General features: G+C 43.9%; 1 protein-coding gene across 7 annotated transcripts in view; it reads right to left on the bottom strand.

The window, feature by feature from the left end:
- LOC144076357 (plasma membrane calcium-transporting ATPase 1-like) overlaps positions 1-17,165 on the bottom strand; it is a 52,487-nt gene extending 35,322 nt beyond the window's left edge. For 2 of the 7 annotated variants that reach the window (XM_077604135.1, XM_077604140.1), the window contains exon 1: positions 7,307-7,865. The gene's annotated coding sequence lies outside the window, so the exon portion shown is untranslated. Of the gene's footprint in view, positions 1-7,306; positions 7,867-16,559; positions 16,935-16,998 lie in introns of those variants that run through there. The other 5 variants (XM_077604139.1, XM_077604141.1, XM_077604138.1 and 2 more) reach the window with 4 other exon arrangements.
- Positions 17,166-17,446: the final 281 nt, after the last annotated feature.

Here is a 17,446-nt window from a genome sequence, read left to right as displayed (position 1 = left end):
CTTGACTTGAAAGGAGATTATCACTAGTAGATGTCCAATCCATTCGAAATGGGAAATCACTTCCTCTTTGGTTAAGTCAAATCAACAGGAAGTGACCCGTGAATGCCCCCAAATGGACTGGCCGCCATTGACGGCCGCAGACGACCAATTCTTTAAAAGTGGGAGGGATGGTAGAAAATGAAGGAATGTGACCAATGCCACGTTCGTTCGTTTGCCGCCAGCCCTCCCACTGGAGACGGATTGGACGTCTGGCGGGAGGAATTCCACCCCGTGACACAAACAACATTTGTTTGAATCCATTGTTATTTTCCTGGCCAACGAAAGCATCACGGAAAAGGCGAGAACATACGCGTGGCCATCTTTCGCGCCGCCCTCCCGCTAGGACTCGGTCGTCCTCCAGCATCTTGTGACCGAGCGCGAGCGCGAGAATCCACAACAAAACTTGGCACTGTCTGCCGCCGCGCCTCTACGACGTGACGCTGCAAATTCCTGGCTCGTTTTCCTCCCCGTTTGACTCGGAGTGAGCAATGGAGCCTAGACAGGCGACCATTCAGGGCAATCCGGCGGCGGAATCCGCTAACGTACGTCAAAAACGGCCCGGGTTGGAATGACTGCACTCTTTAAGTGACTGGAAAAGCCCATTTGGGCTGACTCCGAAGGCAGGAAAATTGGCCAAAAAATCATGGAAAAGCATAAAACGTCACTGGGTGGTGATGCCACAACGAGAAATGTTCTAAAAAAGTGGGCGTTTCCGTTTTTTGGGGGTGTGTGGCATAACTACCAAATAATAATAATCGGACATAGGCCCTGTTGTTACGTCATCAAATGGTGTAAAATAGCCAATTCTAATCAACACCTGTTAAATAATTAGCTTTATATAGTGACATTTTTAAAATTTGATTTTTAAATACATATCTCCCCCAAAAATTAAAAAACAAAACAGAAGAAAATAACATTTTGGTTAAATTTTTTTTTCAAATAAAGCTTTTTTTTTTTAAACATACAAGTTATGGTATGAGGGCAGTTTCATTAGCCTTTTTTAATGAAAAAATATATAATTTATTAAAAAAAAACAGTGATCTTATTTTTCAAATGATTATTTCATGTCACAGGACTGTGAGCCATCACTTTTGGACATTTTTGGTATTTCGTGCACGTCTATATTGCTCGCCACGGTCGACATATCTGAAGTGAAAATACTGCATTGCAGAGACGTACCAAATTAATTATGTGATCGAAAATTTGGGCTCAATCCCAACATTTTCGGAGGATCAGAATCGGGTAAAAAAAAAAAACCTAAAATGGCTGCCGCGTCCCTATTAAATACCAGGAAGGGGTTCATACGTTTTTTTTGTACACACCGTCATGATAGACACCTTTACCAAATTTCAAGCAGATCGGAGAGACGTTTTTTTGGGACAGATCACGTCAATTTAAAACAAAGGAATGAATACATGTATATATTATTTATGTAGTGTGTTGGGCAAAGGCTGTAAACGCAAAGAAGCGAGCCATTTAGCATGAGGAACCTCCACCCAGCATTCCTAAACAAACAGCGCATTCCATATCGTGAATGGGAATTCCACAGAGAGGCCTTTTTTTTGGGCCAATAAAAGGTGGAGATTTCAACGTGTCGCTAACGGGCGCCGTACGCCATCAATGCTCGCAATAGGCAACAAACTATAAATAGCGGATGATCCGTAGGTGAGGAGAATGGCCCGCCAGGCGCTCCACGTTTGCTTGGACGCGGCTCGAGCTCGTTTTTTTTGCGGGGGTGACATTTTGGGATCCAAAGTAGCACCCCGATTTCGAGGTTGAAATCAAAGATTGGACGGCAAATGAAGATGATTGCGCTGATTTGGAGGAATTGAAAGCGACCAGGAAGGACGCCTGCCAAGATAACTTCCTGTTGGCCCCCGGTGTCCCCGCCCACCATCTGCTCACTTCCTCCCGCCGGGCCTCTCCTTCTGCACGCACCCCTTTTTCGCACCTCGCCTTCGGATATGCCGACCGCGATGAGCGTCCGATCCGTTCGCCGACATCACGCGGGCTAAGCTAACACGCGCACGACTCGGCGCTTTTAAACGGACCGGACCACGACATCATTAAATGTTAAAGTCATTAGCGTAGCACCTTGGCACCTCTACGTGCACTTGACATACACGAGCGCACACACCCGCGCATTTCCAGCTCACCGGTATTCGCTCAAGGACAATGCGTGGGGCTTGTTGATCGTCATTCATGGCTATGATAGCGATGCTATCGCTAGGGAAATATTGTTTCAGAAAAGGTATGCGTAAACGTGAGATATGGACGTTCTGGAAATAACACAAATGTCCAAAAGTGATGGCTCACAGCCGTGTGATATCAAATAAGCACTACAAAATAAGATTACTGTTTTTTTTAATGGCTTAATGAAACTGCCTTCATACTATAACTTTTAGGTTCAAAAAAAACTTTACATTTTTTTTCTTAATCAAAATTTCTTGCTTTTTCAGTTTTTTGGGGGGGGACATGTATTTAAAAAAATATATTTTTTTAAAGTTCTCAGAGTTTAAAGCAATTTTTCACAGGTATTGATTAGAATAAAGATATATATAAAGATTAAAATAAAGATCCAAGATGGCGCCGCGCACTGACGATGTATCCATAACGGCAGAATGCCGAATTACGAGTCCGAAACTATCACTTATTTAGGTCTTTTAAAACGCACCTTATGGAGAAGCACTACCAATTTCATCATACGCAGTTTCTGGGTGTGATGACAATTGGGCTTTTGTTGTTGATGACGACAGGCCCCACGTCTGATTATTATATTATGAATTAGAAATTAGGTGAATAGTTTGACAAGCCAAAGCCAAAATGGAGATTTTTTTCCGCAAATCGGCGTCTCACGGTCGGTGAGCCCTAAAAAATACATCCCGGTGTACATTTTGTTCTTTTATGTTTTTTCCCTGGCTCGCCTGCCAGTCAGCGTCGGCGGGATTGATGAACGTGCCCCCTCCCCCAGCACCCCTAGACGGCATCTTACATAACGGTGGCGTGGGCGCCGCTACTGACAGGTGTTTAGCGGGACTCGCGGGGCCTGACGGGCGAGGACGAAGGCGTCTTCTTGACAGCAACGACATTTTTCATCTGGCAAAGTCCAAGGAGTTGGCTGCCTGCCATTGACAGTGCCAGACGTCCAATCAAACTCGCCAACGACGGAACACGACATCTATGACGCAGAAATAACCATTACACTTCTTTGATTACCGCTATTTGATGACAATGCCGATCTCAACCCTCCCAGTCGAGACGGATTGGACGTCGATTGCCGTTATACGGCACTGAACATTTTTGGTTGGGATGCAAAATTCAATTAAAACCCTGAGTTCATCATTTCAAAATGGATTGGACGCCTGCAGCCATCGATATGGGACTGAAATATTATTTTGGGGGGCAGATATGGCAAAAAATAATGCCCAATGACAGATGTGAGTCCAGGGGCCAAGGCAACCCCCCCATCAAATAATAATGACGGCCAACAGCTTTATTATCTGCGCTTCTACGTTCCAATCTTAAATATAGGCGAGAGAGAGGCAGCGTTTCCCGCTGCTGCACTGCGTCCATTCATAATTGATGGCCACTTACGTAAGAGGAGACCGTGCGTGCGCCCCCCCCCCCCTCACTCACTCGCGGGGGCTCCCCCGATTCTCACTGCACCAGGAACAGGTGGATGAAAAACACTGATTTCCTTTGCATTTTTCATCACTCCTGTTATTTTATGGAAGCCCCGAGATAGACAAGGGTGTGTACAATTTTTTTTTGAGGGGGTTAAAGAACATTTAGCAAAAAGTCCAAATACTTAAAAAAAAAAAAAAAACACCAGTGCAAATTGGTCAAAACGTAAATGCTTATAGCGACAACATTACCGCCAATGGTCACAACACGAATCCAAAACATGAACGCAAAAAAGGACTACAAATAGAGGAAATATAGTCCTACTGTCGGACCCCCCCCCCAATGGGGATGGAACCCTCCACCTCAGAACTGTGAGACAAACATGCTAACCGCTTGCCCGCTCTACAAAACATATTTTAGCTAGTATATTTGTTTTTCCTGTACCGCATATCAACACAAAGGCCACAGAGGGTGCTAGAGCCTATCCCAGACCACTACAGGGCAGCAATCACCAATCGCAAGGACACAAGAAGACAAAAAACAACAACCACAACCATGAGGGATATTTTAGCATGTTCCACCAGCTTAGCCGGCATGGCTTTGGGATGCGCAACCTGCCGGGAATTGAACCCGCCACCTCAAAACTGCGAGGCGGACTTGCTAACTACTCTAGCGCCAGGCTTTTCTGGGAGTACAAATATCGAGCTGGAAAGTTAGTAGAGTGACAACAACAGAAGTGAATAGCGGAAGAGTGAGCACATGTTTGGAAGGCGCCATCATGAGATTTTTTTTTTGGCTCGGATCGTTCCATTTGACGAGTGAGGGGCAGTCAAAGTGCAAGTTGATTCTCTGCCCCTCATCCAATAAATAGCATTAACGCGCAACAATCGATCCATCCGCCGCCAGCAGACTGATCCATTTAAAAAAAAAAATCAAAAAGAGGAATGAAAGGATTTGCCGCAGGATAAGGGGGAGCCGGCGCGGCGGGGTGGCGAGGGCTTGGGTCTTTTTTTCCCCGACGCGGACGGAAAACAGCCGCTCGTAAACGGACGGCCGCTCGCCGTCGGAACGGGAAGTCGCCGGGACAAACGTTTGTGGGGTAAACACTCGCCAATCGGATAAAAAGCTGCAACGTGGCATCCGTGCGTGTAGTTGGCAGTGTTCGATTCGGTCAAATGAACGATTGGGTGGCAATTTTTCTTCCCCCACAACAAACCCAAACGATTTTAGACGATAGGTGTTCTTCATTCACCCTTGTTACGCTGCGCATTGAATTGTGTTCTGGATGATTGGACTTTTCTGGCATTCTGTGATGCCAAAACATTATCTACATCAGGGTTGGCCAAGTCCGGTCCTGGAGAGCTCCTATTCAATCTGTTTTGCATGTCTCCCTCCACCAACACACCTGAATCAAATCATCGGGATCGTTATCAAGCTTCTGGACAGCTTGCTGATGAGTTGATCATTTGATTCAGGTGTGCTAGAGGAGGGAGATATGGAAAACAGACTGGATAGGGGCTCTCCTGGACTGGAATTGGCCACCCATGATCTACATTAGGGGTGTCAGACTCGGGGTGGTTCGCGGGCCACGTTAAAGTCAACTCAATTTCATGTCGGCCGGACCATTTTAGATATAATATTTAGATTTTTTTTAATAAATGGATTAAAAGCCCTGAATATTCAGTTTTTTATAGATCTAAAACAATGTTTATTTTAGCTTTTTTTAAAGATATTTTTAGATTTTACAAAATGATTTTTGAACGAAAAACTTAAAAAAAATATTTAAAAAATTACAATTATTGATTTAAAAGGGAGAAAATCAGGAAATGTAATATACATCTATACTCTTCATTTTAATTTGATCCTAAAACAGAAAGTTGGCACTCATGATTTACTTTCCCGGGCCACACAAAATGATGCGGCGGGCCGGATTTGGCCCCCGGGCCGCCACTTTGACACATGATCGACATCAATAAAAATTATAATAAGAACATATTTATGATGGGATGCAGTGATGCTTTATTGATCCTAGGGGCGATGCATTGCTAACTTGATGGGTAATAATGTAGACTACTGGTAATATGATTGGCCAAAAACATTTGGTTGCCCAACCTCCCCAGGGCAAAAACCGACCCTGCTAGCGCACCCCAAAGGGATAAAAGTAGAAAATAAAAGTGTGCCTGGTATCATTTGCCTATTTCAACAAGTCCCACTATTAACCCCGATATTTCCCACACCGGCACGTCCCCATTATGGAAGCTAACATCCAGTCAAGTGCTGTTTTGAGCTACAAGTAGCAGACAAAACGCGGAGGAACGACGAGGGGATATGCAAATGCGTCGTCAGTCGCCGTTAAGTAGATCACTCCAGAAAGAAAAATAATCACAGCGTCCGACAATTATCCTCCGGCTCAATTCAATTTGCAGTTAACGGCTTTTTACGAGGCGGCGAGGGGCGAACGGCGACGAGGTGTCGAGCCCACTTGCGGCCATGGTTTTGGAGGTCACGGAGCTGGAGAAGATGCGGGATCCCCCCTCCTCCCCATGCAATAAGTCAGGACACACCCAGATGGAGAGGGGGAGGGGGAGGGAGAGCCACAAAATGACAGCAAAGGAGAAACAGAGCTGACACTGTTCCTTCTCCAACTGGGTGACATCAACGTTGATAATCAAATGGCTTTTTTAGCTCGCCGTGGGACGGCCGACCGGCCGACCTAGTCCTCTCGACAAGGTGGGGGAACCACTCCAACAGGAAGAACGAGCTGCTCGTCCTACTGCAGCAACCAGTGTTCCGCGGGCAAAGCGTTCGCGTGACATCCCAAGCAACAAATGACACTGTCGACAGCAAATAGAAGCGTGCACTGCGGTCAAACGGCTTCTGGATGGGGTCGAAATCCGCACGCGAGCACGGCAATGAAACCCCCAAACCCCCCCAAAACCGCCATTGACAAACGGGGCGTTTAGACAAACCCACGTCCGAGACTGGATCAGTCCTCGACCACAATAAATAAGCCCTATCTAATTCGGCGTGTCTCCAGCGATCCGATGAAAAAAAAGGGGGGGGGGCATTTGGACGAACCGTCCCCGCGATGAGTAGGTAGCACGCGGCGACGGTCGGCAGCAACTGGTCGGCGTTACGAATGGTGTCTAAAAGTTCATTTCCGAGGTAACTCGGAGCTCATTCCGGGACAATATCGCCGGGTTTTAGGGCACAAGCGAGCCGAACGCGTCAAAGTTTACGTCCAAAAACCCTCCGCGTTGCTCCGCCGAGACTTAGCGGCGCGGCTGCGGGGGAGGGACGCTTCGTCCTCGGGCTTTCCCCCAGCCTAGAACACGCGTGGGAGCCCGACTCTTCCGCTGCACGCGCCGGAAAGCTCACTTTGCGGCGACTGTGGGTGCTTAAGCGCCCCCAGTTTGTGGTCCCACACCTGTAGCGGAGGGGTGGAGGGCAAATGGCCCACCCGAGAAGACGGAAACGGTGCGAAAAAAGCTCGGAATGGGACACCGGAGACGACGGAAAGGGTTAGCTACAAAATGTAAAACCGTTGAAACGAGGTTCAAACTCGGCGAGCGACGACGTCGACGCGAAAACGGTGGACAAAGTTGACATTTCACCACCCCCGGAAGACTGAAAAAGCGCTTACCCCAGTCGGGATTGGAGTCCGAATCGCGTCGGCTTGTGAGGCTCCCTCACTGGGGTTCGTCCATGTCCCGACGCGGCGGCAACTTGACCGGACCGCAGTGGTGGAAAAAAAAATGATTGGCAGGCCGGGAATGTAATTATTGGAGTAAGAGGGCGGAGAAATCAACGAATCGATGTTCCTTCTTGTTTGAAAAAGGTGAGGCCCAAAAAACACACAAAACACGGCCGTGCCACGCCACTGCAGCACCGCGGAAAGAAAGCCGGATTCTTCCCGATTGGGTCAGAAATCAAACCGATGAAAGGGAAAGACCGAGTCCCCCCCTTCCTCCTCCTCCCTCTCCTCCTCCGCCTCCTCGCCGCTGGAACACGCGCAGGGGAGGGAGGGAGAGAAGTAAGCGAGAGCCCAGACGAGATCCGGCCAAGAAACAGTCGGAGGGGGCCGCTGTTGCTGCCGGGTTTGGGTAAAGAGGGGGCGCGCGTCGGGGTGCTCGAGTTCCGATCGGAGCGAGCGAGGGGAGGAAGTGGAGTGCCGCTTGCGAAGGGCTGTATCCGGGGAAAGCTGGCTGGTTGAAGGGCTGGCTGCTCGGCCCCGGGGAAAGAGGCGGAGTCGGGGGCGGAGGCGGGGCTAGTCTGGGTGCCTTTTTTAAGGTGGATCCCATCAATCAACCCTACTTCGCTTTACATTTAACTCATTCGTTCCCGGGTCAAGTTACAGAGAGAGTATGGGTGTGGCAAGAGGTCAAAATGCCGATATATCGCGATACTTTGTTTCCCAAAAGGTATGCACTTGCCAGGAATTGCTACATTGTTTTAAAAAGCCCAATCCTTGAAAGAATACGGAATCCGGAAGTCAAACTTAGCCTTGACAACTGTTGATATGGAGACGACTGGGCCTAACGTTGTGCAAAATATCCACTCTGGAAGCAGTTTTGAATTCTGTGAGTTGTCAGTCCCCCAAAACGCTGTTGCCGTGTAAACGGCGGAGGCTGGCAGCCAATGAAAAGCTTTAAGAATAGCTTGTGTACAGTATTTTCCTTCTCCAAGCGAGTCAGCTCCTTCGTATTCGCAAAATTATGAAAAAAATGTCTTAATACTACGCTAGGACAAATGCCGGAATGATAAGATGCAAGTTCTTAGGAGTTTTGAGAGACACCATCTATTTTTGCCAACTTTTTGTCATGTTTTTCTTAACAATAGCACTGCTGTTATCACTTTTGCTAACTACCACAACACAGACTTGTGAACATGATACACATAACTGCGCCAATAATGAATATCTGTGAAACAACCTTGTGTTTTTCCCCAGAAAAATGACCGTATTCTAATCATAATCAGATTAGGAACATAATAATACTTATGTAGGAGGTGTTTCCCATTTCCCGTTAGGGTATATACGAAATATAAGGTATACATAAACGCCGTGTCCGTCCGTTGGCCAGCAAATTGTTGCCACAACACGCCATGTGGCTAATGTCAATAATCTCAATACAGACTGGTAGCGGATCTTTTGGGTGGCTCTGTTACCGCGGCGACACCGTCAAGGGCGGGGCCGGGAACGGAAGGTGTGTCTGTTAAGGTATTCGCTTATTGCTGACTGACGTGGATGGGAGTAGAATAAATTGAAATGACAGTGCAAAACAGCTCAGTAGCAACAAAGTAGGCCAACCGCGAAATGCTCAGGGACATCAACAAGTAAAACGACAACAAAAGCTTGAAAAATATCCTTTGAGTCTTTGCCAGAACACTGAAAAGGAAAATTAATAACTAGTCAGGTATTTACAGTATCGAGATGGATAGATGGTCACACAAGACTGACAAATGCGGATAAAAGAGTAAAAGTCAGAGAGGGAAAAAAGGTTTATGTGCACCTCTCTTGACTGATCTTGTTGTCTGCACTCTAATAGGCTCATACATCACTCTTTTATACCTGCAGAGTGCACACAGGGGCACACCACAGCTTTGCCTGCATTATCCACACACACACACACCCAAAAAAATCCACTCAGCGCTGTTCAACACTTTTAACATTTAAATGAATGTAAATACGAGGTTATTTCAAACCTGTCTGTTCCACTCCACGCCTACAGGTGGCAGCACAATGTGAGATTGAACCCATTAGCTTCTTAAATAGCACAGATATTGAAAAAAAACGCCTGACCTGGGACAATACTGTTAAATATGCAGATGCCACCTTTGTTTACAAAATATTCCATCACAAAGCTCCTCCTCCACTGCAAGATTTTGTACAAAAAAATCCAACACATCAACAAGGGCTGGCTCTAGAGGTGACTGTGTAGTTCCCTTCAAAAAATAAAAAATAAAAAGCACGTTCTTTGTCCGTGCCTCACATACCTGGAAGTCAATACCAATTAGCATATGTGAACTCGCCTCTCTGAACCTCTTGGCCAATCATCTTAAAGCCTGGCTGTTAGATGAACAAAATGTGTCATCGTTTATCTTCAACCTACACAAGGGACTAAAGATGGAAATTAGCCCTCGGCTACAATTTTACATATTTACATATGTCATACCTCTATTTGCGAAATTAATTGGTTCCAGAACTTTTTTCGTAACTTGAAAATTTTGTAAGTAGATGTGTACTTTATATGTAAATTCTCTAATTTGTTCCACCATCCTCACACAACTACCAACCAAACCCTTTAAAATTAGTCAAAATGTCCCAATTTTGTATAAAAGATGTCAGGAAACACACAAGAGAGAAAATAATAAGTAAATTATTTTTTATTGTCTTAAAATAAATAAAGCATATGAAAATGTGCCCTGCACTGCTGAAATCGTTCCCCCGGGGCCGTTATTATGGTAGATGTAATACTCGTGTTTGTCTGCCAGATGGCGGCAAAAGCCCATTCTACCAGGGTCGAAAGCCGTCCACTTTGTAGTACTATATTTTAGACTTTTACGTGTGCCCTGTGTGTGGTGGAAATATGTGCCACGTTGCATTTGTACGGTTTTTTAAATGATTAATAAGACAAATTGCACTCATTAATAAGGGGAGCATTTGGCAGGTGGACAGGTATGTAAGAGACAATCTTGAAACATGGATAGTGGTTGTTGTGATACAGCCAATTGAATTGATTCGAATGCTTCTATTGTCATAATATGAGATATAATGAGCACGAGGAAATGAGAGCCCAATAGAGGGTAGCAATGTCTCTAAAGTGAGAATCAATGCATCTGCGACAATATTTTCAAAATAAAATAACAGATAAGAAAATGCATTTACTTTTTTGGGGATTTCATAATCTTTTTTATATCTTGAGTCACTTATTTGCATATAAAAATAATCGTACCTAGAGACATTCGTAAGTAGAGGTATGACTGTATATGTTCATTAACATGAATATGTTCATTAATATGTGCTATCCTTTATGAAATAAATCAAACTCAAATGCTATTTTTTTCGCAGCCAGTCCCAAAGCACAAAACATTTCACTCTTTCCGTGCTAATCGTGCGCCACTTTTCGCTATTTAGCTTAACAATGAGTTAGTCCCCCCCCCCCTTTTTCTAGTCGGCAAACCTGCGTGCTAGAAAAGTCTGAAGTCGAGCAAGCTTTTTGTCGAAAAATTTCCAAAGTAAGTTGAGGCAGCAAAAGGTTTCTTGTACGTTTTCTGGCTGAAGCCTTAATTGCGCCTAAGTGTGGAGGCTGCGATCTCCAATCCCTCAGACTTACGCAATCAAGTCACTTCCCGGGGTCGGCATCCACCTACACGCAGACGTAAACGCGCCCGTCCGTACGAGCGGCTGGATGTGGTATCCATGGCGACCTTCTCTCGCCACCGCCATTATTTTTATCCGGCCGAGATTGGGCGAGGACGGCCGACGACTCCGGGAGATTCCGCCGTTTGGCTCGAACGTTTAGAACGGCTCGACTCGTCCCGACTCGTCCCACTTCGGTTTGAGGTCGGAGTGGAGTTAGCCGCCATTGGGCATCTAATCCGTTTGAAGTGAAAAATATTGGCTGCGGAGAAAGGCGAGGCCGAGGTTTTATTTATTTTTTTCTTTCTGAAAATATTGAACATGCCTTTCGTTTTGTTTTGAAGTTCAATGATGAGTAATATAAGTATAGATAATAGAATTACACAATGATATATACATAAATAATATAGCACTACCACAAATACCACTCATTGTTTGAACACATTTTTGAGTAGAATTGAAGAATCGCTGAGAAAAAAATATTCTTGCTAATTTATTTAAAGTGAAAGAGTACACATTTTGAAAAGACAATTAGTTTTAATATTCCTTATTCATGGTTCTTTGCATTTGTCCAATCTTTCGCAATTCAGTAATGAGAGTAAACAGAAATGAACGTAAAATAAACATTTACATACCCATTTGAAAATGAGAAAAAAAGTCATCAATTCATTTTATTTTCTATTTCAGTTTTCAAGCTCATTAGCTTTCAGGCTACAGTTATACAGTTATGTTATGAGCCCATTAGCCATTTTACCTTTACTTGTGGTTATTCTCTGGTTCAGGCCAAATCAAACATTGCCCTCTACTCCTACTCAGGTGGGACTGGTGGTCCGAAAATGACCAAGTTTGACAGGCAGGTGGAAAGGTCACGACACGCTGTTGCTGATGACGGACGGTGGGACCCCCGCGCGGGCAGAGGGTTCCTTTGGGGCGAGGGAGGCCCTCCCTCATTAGCGCGCTGCACTTGCATGATTAACTTTTCATCACACGCTCTCATTCCGACTCTCCTCGGAATTAATTGGCTGCCATTTACGGCGATGGACACCAAATCCGTTGGGCGGTGGGGGGTGCGAGCCGTCATCTCTCGTGCATGCAGATGCCCAAAATGGATCCTTTTTTTCTTTTCCTCCTGGAGCCCAAAATGTGTCTTCTTTTTTTCGATGTCAAAGGTTACTCGTCTTCTTGTTTCATTCTAGATGCCAAAAAAATTACTGTCTTCTTCTAGATACCCCCAAAAATAGTCATTTTCTTTTTCATCTTTTAGATGCAACAAATGTCTTTTTCTAGATCCCAAACATTACTTGTTTTCTTATTTTAGATGCCCCAAATTTGTCTTCTACATGCCAAAAATAACTCTTCTTCTTCTAGATGCCAAAATCACGCATCCTTTTCTTCCAGTTGCCCAAAATGTGTCTTCAGTCTTGCCAGCCAATCGCAACCAATTAATGAAATGCACAACCAATCATCGCGAGGGACCATTTAGTCATCAACAAGCTAGCCTAGCATACATGTTTTCAGGATGTGGGATGGTTAAAACCCAAACACGCAACAAACAAACAAACAAACTCCACACATGAAGGTCGAACCCACGATCTTGGGACTGCGAGGCAGACATACCAACCGCTCAACCACCAAGCCGCCTCAACTTATACTCCAGTACATTTTTCCTCTATTTTACATTCAACTTCTAGTTAGAAAAAAAACGATAGTCTTGTTTCAGTTTTTAGCTTAATACGTGAAAGGCCACATAGGATGCATTTTCATGCTTTGGCATATGACTTTTCCCCCCCTCCGTACGTGTTTAATGTTATGTTTGTAACCATGGCAACGTGGTTGCGCTTTTCGCCAGGCGAGAATGACGAGAAAGCGTCTGAGCGGAGGCTCCCCGCGGGTGCGTGGCGTGGCGTGGGCTCCGTATCCAATGAAAACATCGTATTGACATGTAGCAAACTATCGCTTCCAGGAGTGCGTTTGAAGTGAGCGTGGCGTTGCCGCCTGCATGCTAATGCCGCGCCAGAGATGGAGGACGTGGGAGGGGAGGGGAAAGGCCACAAAAGGCCCGCCTACACGCGCAATCGCTAAACGGCACCCTGCGATTGGACGGCGGAGAGGCGCGGAGGGAAAAACGCCGTAGGGTGCATCGGTGGGCGTGCTATGCCGCGCGCTACGGCGCCGACCTCCACGCAGCTAGAAAAAAAAACAGGGTCGGACAACCGGGGCCGTCAATGGCAGCTTGTGAGTTACCGTGCTTCGTAAATCCTCGGTTTGTTAGTTCGCCGTCGTCCCTCCCGCTTCAAACGGATTGGACGTAAACTCGCATTAAAACTAAGGCAGCACAGCAACTCATAATCCACCATTGACGGTTGTTGACGTCCAACCTATCTGAAGTGGGAAGACTGGGAGCAAATTCATGTTCATTTGCTGCCACCCTCCCACTTCAAATGGATTTGGACGTCTATCACCGTTAATAGCGCTGCAACCGTTACTCATTAAAAAAAAAAGACTAAAATAATAAAAGCATCAAATACAAGAATAACCATTGATGAAAAGAAATCGAAAATAACAATTAATGACATAGTGATAAAGTGTTTCCCCCGACAAACAGCAAGTGCAAATTAAACGAGGTATGTTGGTAAAGTAAGTGAAAATGTGGGTGACTTATCGGCCTTTGGCGTGGGCGCTCGCCCACAAACGCCCAGCAGGCACACGTGAAAAATCGGTTCGCCGGCGCCCCCGGCAGGAAAAACGGTGCTGGCAATGAGGCCGATTTCACTAAATGATGCAGCAGGATGTCTTCAATAAAACACTGACTGGTTTTCATATTCACATTTCAAAAGCACTCCAGCGTTTTAGTGGATTCGCTCAGAAAATGAGCCCGGGCGTTCAAATGTTTGGCTTCTATTGATTGACAGAAATAGACGTCAAATTACCATTCTTTTCCAAAAAGTATTTTAATGTAAAGCAATCTAGGATGAAAAAATAAATAAAAATTATTTGCTCTTTCTGGATTGATTTTTTTTTTCAACAGTGATTGACGCGGAGCAAATTTCACGATTTCTTTTGGCTAAGTGACCTTTTCAAAATAAAACACTTCTGTTTCCTTTTAGGCTTTGGCTTCTTGAACATTATCTATTTGTGTACTTTCATGAAATGCAATCTAGGATTAAAAAAAAAACATTTTTGTTCTGTATTGAACTTTCCAAACACAGTGATGCCGATTGTTTTTGACTTAGTGAGCTCTTCAAAATAAAACAACAGATATTCAGTTTCCTTCAAGGCTTTGGCTTCTTCGGTCATTATCTTTTTATCATAATTAAAAATGTACATGACACAAAGCAGCTGAGGTAAAAAATAATACATGAATGAGAACATAAACACTTTTGTTCTATTTATCTGTTTAACATTTGCAGTTTGCTTGCCTACGGCGTAAATAATGTAGGAGCTGTATAAGATTTGACTCTTATGCGCATACATATTTCAAATGAGGGGCCCTCTTTACACGCAACGTACATGTTTATGAAAAAGGAGAATTCCTTTCATGTGCAAACGCGCACACACAAACACACACACTATCTGCTAGCGAGATTCCAATGAGTACAGTGCAGCCTGGAGAAGATATCGTCATTTATTTATCGAGATGATGGCATTTTTGTCATATTTTAAAGGGACATGACTTCAGTGAACAGCTTTGTTTTAATCTTACATTACACTTTCCATTATTTGGTACTTAATATCGATTGTCATCATACGCCTTTTCTTCGCACTACCCTTAATTGCACCAGGTTGCTTTGGACCCATTGTTTTTCCCTTACTTTTGTACTGACTAATGGGAAAAAAAACACGGATTTTTTTTTTTTTACTCGTACCTCAAATTCCCCATATTTAGGGCGTGTGCGGTCGATTGGTCACCGGTCTTTTGGTCGCCGTCTTTTGGTCGCCGGTCTTTTGGTCGCCCCGACCGCGACAACGGGCGACCAAAAGACCGGCGACAAAACAAGGTAAAACAACATGGTCTACGCATCAATAAAAGCCAACAATGGCCATGAGCAGTTTCACTGAGCCGACGTGTGAGTGTATAAGAGTTTGTATGTACATGCGTTGTCCCTTTAAGAAGCTACGTCAGTCAGGGTCTTAACAAGTTCTCCAACAAAAAACAATAAAAGTCTGGGAAATTTGGAGCTTTTCTTTAGCCTAATAATTACTAGGGCATTAAGAAGAACTAAAAAGTAATTTGCAGTTTGTATTTAGGGAATTTGAGCAGTGATTTAAATGGTAATTATAACTTACCTTCCGGGCGACCAAAAGACCGGCGACCAATCGACCGTGTGCCATTTAGGGCACTCGTATGTCAAGGTATTACTGTATTGTTTTGTATTATTATTCTATAAATATAAATCAACATTCATTCGCACTTGCCAGTCAAAGTCAAAGGCAGCCAACGAGTCCAATAAATGAAGAAAAAAAATACATAAATGGAGCAAGTAGTAATAGTGGCGTAACGACTGTTATTGCGGTGTAATAACTATGCCGGCATTCATTGTTTTATGACGTCCGAAAATGGAAGCCAAATTAGGTGTCTGACATTATCGTCGCCATATGCGGGTATCGTGTCGGCTGTGGTAAACAACTAGAAAGTGTTCCAGTGGCAGGCCAAATATGGACTGAGGCTCAAGGCCTCCTCCTCCTTAACACTGAAGCAGAGCAAAGTTGTAAATTGAAAATATATTCCGCTTTCAAGATTTTATGTGTCTTTTTTTGTCGTTTTCAGGTCCAAAAACAATGGTCTTAGGTCATGGGTGTCACATTGGCAGTTTTTGGTGCTTGAAATAAAATTGATGGCTTTTTTTAAAATACAACACGATAAGTTGAGTGGCGTAGATTTGCTGCCCTCTGCTGGTGAAACATGTGACACGCTTGAATTCTCCAATTTGTAAATGTTGCCAATTTTACACGTGAAATTTGATGCATAAATGGGACGAAATTCAGCGATATTATCAAAATAGTTCTCCCCGTAATTGTGAGAATTGTATTGCTCTTTATTTCGAATTGTTATATCTCGTTTTTGTTGATTTTGGTGTAGATCTCATTCATTTTACTTTACTATCATTACATTTTAAAATATATTTTAGCATTGTATGTTTGAATGTATTGCTATAGTCTTTATAGGTATTATGTGTGTGCATATTATACTTCACTTGATAATTTTTCAAAAATAATTTATCGATTGTATTTTATTTACCCTATTGAATAATAATGAGTAAATCAAATGTATATTCGATGCTAAAACACTTTTGACTACATTTTACATGATGCTCCAGTTTTATGAGAAGTTTACTCAGTGGATATCATTTGTCATAAATTTGTATCCTATTCATACGATACATCAGTTTTCATCAGGGAAAAAATATCACACTGCTCAAATTTCATGCATCAAAACAATATGGACAGGGAGAGGCTTTGTAACACCCACTAATAATATATATAGTTTTAAATGCAGCATATAATACACAACTATTAATGGAATTCATGTGCCTACCTTGAAATAGAAGTGACCACGCAGACCTCAGATCAGCTTCCTTTGCTGTTGGTCCAGAAAGAATGATTTCAACCAGGAAGTGATGAAGAATATTGTGTCGAATCTCTGTAAGGGAGCTCCATTAAGTAAGCCTCACATCTGCCCAAGAACTAGCTTCGTGCTAACGTTCAATAAAACCAGTATATTTTAAGTAGCATGTCCATATGCTAGTCAAATAGCTGCGTCTATTGGGAGAGCCTCGTTTTACAAAATAGCATTTCTACCGGTGGAATTAAAAGACGCAAATACTTCAACATAGGTCCCAAAACAGGAGCCATGACGAAAGCTTCATTGACAGTCCGAAAACTGTTAAAATAACAAAGAAAACTAATAGTACGTGAGAACAGCAACACAATCAAATGGTGGACGAAAACATGAGTTAATTTCTAATTTGACTCACCTTTCGCCTCTGATATGACGTCATGCTTGGCTAATGAGTCAAACCGTTAAGCTAATGTGCGAGACTGCTAAGCTAATGCGCAATTTTCCTCAGAAATGTGAGATGTCTTCATCCGAGGGACAAATTGGTCAAATAAAACACCTGTTGTCAGATTCCTTCGTCTTCGATTTTTCGGTTGACACCGAAATTTGCGTACATATTTTCCTGCTTTCTCGGACATTTTCCCAGCTAAGAACTACACGAAAGCTAGCAGTGAAATCTAACGGCCTGAGAAGCAGCTGTGCAGGGCGGTCTTTTTTATCTCCTTCGTTTTTCAGTTTACGAAGTGACGTTAAGAAACAGCGCCGTCTACTGAGGGGGAGAGGAACTGCACGAAACACGGAATCTTTATTAAAGTGAAAACTTCCACCAAATCACTTGTTGAACAGCCTTCTGTAACATATGGTGG

Source organism: Stigmatopora argus, chromosome 6 (genome assembly GCF_051989625.1).
Source record: "Stigmatopora argus isolate UIUO_Sarg chromosome 6, RoL_Sarg_1.0, whole genome shotgun sequence".
Lineage (NCBI taxonomy): Eukaryota > Metazoa > Chordata > Actinopteri > Syngnathiformes > Syngnathidae > Stigmatopora > Stigmatopora argus.
The sequence above is the reverse complement of the archived record's forward strand: the minus strand, read 5'-3'. Positions and strand labels throughout refer to the sequence as shown.